The sequence below is a fragment of the Pinus tabuliformis genome, chromosome 6 (genome assembly GCF_031772625.1).
Source record: "Pinus tabuliformis cultivar Carrire ecotype Pingquan chromosome 6, CPIR1, whole genome shotgun sequence".
NCBI classification, from domain to species: domain Eukaryota; kingdom Viridiplantae; phylum Streptophyta; class Pinopsida; order Pinales; family Pinaceae; genus Pinus; species Pinus tabuliformis.
Genome location: NC_142292.1, coordinates 1,880,547,379 through 1,880,551,271, shown reverse-complemented (window position 1 = coordinate 1,880,551,271; position 3,893 = coordinate 1,880,547,379). Strand labels below are relative to the sequence as shown.

Sequence of the window (3,893 nt, the reverse complement as noted above, 5' to 3'; positions counted from 1 at the left end):
AAGGTTGTGTTCTGATGAGATGAGGGCAGTTAGGTATGTAACTCTGTCTTCTTCATTTGAGGCGGCCTCAATAATGCAATTCTCTTATATGAGATCCGGAACAACATGTTTTTCCTCATCACAATCTGTTTCTCGATCTGGTTTATCATCATCATTTTCTGAGATTGGAACATCATTTTCCTATGTATCCTCATTTATTTCAACCAGATCTAAAATAAAACTTCTTCTTTCCTCATTTTCGGCCATATGGAACTCTTCAACCTGCTGATCTATTTCATGTAATTCATGTTGACTATCAAGATGCAAAATTCCTTCATTTTCCACTGTACAAAGATCTTGATTCTGATGCAAATTTTCCTGAGCATCTTGATGGGACTCCTCTAGCTTCTCTTCATGTTGCTGAAATGGATTCTCGTAGAAGGCTTCCATGATCTCATCATCCATAAAATTATCATCCTCATAGTATTTTTCAAGGCTCTCAATGAAAGTAGAAGCATGTTTGCAATAATCATGAACTAGATTTAATGATGGATAAGAGTCTTTATATCTTTCAATGAACAGGGCATGAAAATCCTTTAGACAGTAAATACAAGCAGGCGGCAAACTTTCATACCAAGATCGGGCTTCATCTTCCAGGGTAGCCATAAACATTTTCATCAAACAGTCTTCAGGAAAATTGATCTTTAATCTATGCACATGGATGTGAAATTTCACCAGATGAAGAGCAGCGTCATTACCTTCCACATTTCTGAACACAGGAAAATTCTTTGACCAATCTACCTTGGGAATTTTATTTGGAAAACCTGGGATGTGATCTCGGCTCATGGGAGCGTATCTTCTTGCAATCCGATCCATCTTGAAAATGTCAAAGCTGTTGATCTCTCTGCAGTGGAGTCACCATGAAGCACCAGTTGCTAGATTCTTCAGTGAAAGGAGTCGCCAGGTGAATGATTTCAGCCGTCTTCCTATGTCTGATCGTTGTTCACCATCAACAATCAGCTCTGAACTTGAGATATGTACTGGGGCAAGACAATCTACAAGCAAACCATTTTTTTTCCCAGTGGAGTCGCCACTATGTTAGCACCTAAATCTGCCTCAGGCTGAAGGAAGGAAAAAATTAGGGTAACCAAAAACCACGCTCAGTCTGGTAGCTAGCCCTACCAGAGCAGGAGAGGGCTCTCTTCGAGTCACGCTCAGTGAATAGGTAATCGAAAACGGTCTGAGATGACTTACAATGAAATATTTACCTTAGGCTAGTAAGTGAATAGGGATTCTGGAAACAATTTTATGAATGACCGAGCTTCTGGGATGTTATGGGACCAGCGCTCAGCAAAGAATAGAGAATTTAATACAAAGGCACAGATTATTCCATGAGGCAAGGTAGGCGGAAAATGTAACAATTTAGTTTGAGGTACCGCGGCATGAATAGATTGCTGAAGAAAGTGAAAAGGGCATAGTGACATGAATCCTTTTCAACAGAAGAATAACACTGAACATGAAATTTTCCCACAGACAGAGCAATAAAATTGAATTCTACCTAATCTCACTCAGAAAATTTCATTGGAAATGAACATGAATCGAATTATGAAGCATAATTAAATACATATGAAAACATAAGAGACACATTTCTTACACTCACAACCACAAGAATCTCATGAAACAGAGCCGCTGCCTTTCATTAATTCTCTGTCAAAAATACACAGTGAAGAAACAAAGTTTCCTTCCCACAGTCTCCCAGAAGTTACAAGCCAACCAACCCTTTGTAAATAGCTTGCATACAATATATAGAATCTATGAGGAAGAGATATAACACCCAAGGGTTGGGGAGTTACTCGAATCATTACAAAATGGAGATGGAGAGCCAACCATCAGCTACAGGTGCAGCGCTCACAAACATGACACTTGGCTTGGGTGACCGTTTCCCTTCCTTCGCCACTTGGATAGAAGCCAATATGGAGAAAAAACACTTTAAATGCCACCTTTGGTGCTCAAAAACCGAAGTGTAGATGAGCGGGCCCACTTGGAGAAGTCGCGAACCGAAATTTCGCGAAACGGAAGCAAATTGGCAATTTTTCCTCTGTGCGCCGCGCCATTTTCTCTATGCGTTGCGCTACTTTGGGGTCTGTTTTGAGGCACTTGCAAGTGTCCAAAATGTGTCCAAGTGGGCTTGCTGGAAAGCCTGTCCTGTCTACTTTTTAACCCAACTAGAACTTTTAAATTTTGTTGGACACCTATTCCTAAGTGGGTTAGTGTGGAAGTCGAATGGACAAAGAAGTCCAAGAGACCTTGGGATCTGAAACCCAAGAGTCACATAATGTACTATAAATGTAAATCTCTTGTTAATAAAAAAATGTACTGCATGATTTATCTTTCATATCTCTTGTGCTGTCCATGTGTGTTTAACATGGTATCAGAGCAGGCGTATTCCTGCCCTGCATAATTAATGTGAGCCATTTGTCTTATGGCCTTTCTGTGCAGTCATTTCTGCCATCAATTCTGCATCTCAGGAATATTTTCTCATGAATATTACTTCAGCTAAATTTTAGCTGCTCCTGACACTGCCAGTGCTGTCCAAGCGGATCTGAGATGTCTGTCTGCCACACCTGCGCTGCCCTGACATATTCTATTTATAATTCCTGCGCCCTGTTCAGTTAAATACGCTCAGACTTCAAAACCGTTTCATATTCTTTGTAAATTGGGCTCTGTCCATAATTAATGCCTCTTTCCAGAGTGCTACTCTGCCTCTGCCTCTGTCGCTCTCTGAGCAGTCAGACCATGCCATAATTTCTTCCTCGCCCTCTCTGGTTAAGGTGGCACTACCTAACGCTGAGGCCGTTATACCTGTGCGTTGATTTCTCTGCCCACATGAACGGATTCTTGTAGCTCGCCTGCAATACTGAATGTGCTTGAATAAGCCATTAAACTTGACTCCCTCTGTCCTGAGCGCCTCTGTCCTGAGACTGCGCACTGCCTGGTTTGAACGCCTGCGCTATTTGATATTTTTCTTGAATCCCATCTCTTTCAAAAGGTGGCATTCTGTTCGGTTCAAGTCCATCTTCATCTCTGCATATTTTTTGGAATGAGGTTCTAAAGGTTCAAGAGGCAAATTCTCTCGCCTGCATTCCATTCGATGAAACACATTCAAAACCTGCGGAATCCTCCGAGGGCTTTCTTCAAGCTTCGCCGCAAGCCAAACACAACTTGCCGCAACCCGCTTGACGTTAAAGCGTGCAAATGATTTTTTGAAATAGAATCGATGAAAAAGAACCTGGCCTGTTGCCATAACTGCTTGTGGCGATCTAAGCAGAATTCCGCTTTCTTGAATCAATTCGCAACCGAATAAACGGAGAGTCATCTCCGTCTGTTCGTCGATTCCATCTTTCCGCGAGGGGGAATTGGCAATCTGCTCGTCCGTCACATAGAACGTGTCGATTGCTGTGTAAATCATGGTGACTATGTGTATAGGCCCTTTCTGTTGCAGCAAGATGTTCCTGAGGCTCGTGAGGGTTGTTTACTGAGGACGTCAGGCTAAACTCATCAAAGTGGAGGCAGTGGACCATCTCTGAGGCCTTAACTGAGGCAGCAGTCTATCTCTAAGACATTAAACTACCTCGGAGGAATTAACAATGGCAGTAGCCAATATTTAAGCCAGTTCATTCTAAAGCCTTCTCTGAGCCAGTGAATTGACCTTAGCACATTAATTGTGGCAGTGAGTCCATTCTGAGGCCTTATTTGAGGGTTTGGACGATATTGCTTTGCTTATCCGAGGTGAATATTCTGTTGAGCACTTGTTCGGATTCGAACTCGGATTGTTACTTGGATTGTTTGCCTTGAAGGGGTTTTAGGAATCGCCCTCTGGAGCAGTGGAAGGTTACAAAGCTGAAAGACGAACT

At 42.2% G+C, this 3,893-nt stretch overlaps 1 pseudogene; it reads right to left on the bottom strand.

The window, feature by feature from the left end:
- Positions 1–2,989: 2,989 nt before the first annotated feature.
- On the bottom strand, positions 2,990–3,452 carry LOC149266683 (cyclin-L1-1 pseudogene; annotated as a pseudogene).
- Positions 3,453–3,893: the final 441 nt, after the last annotated feature.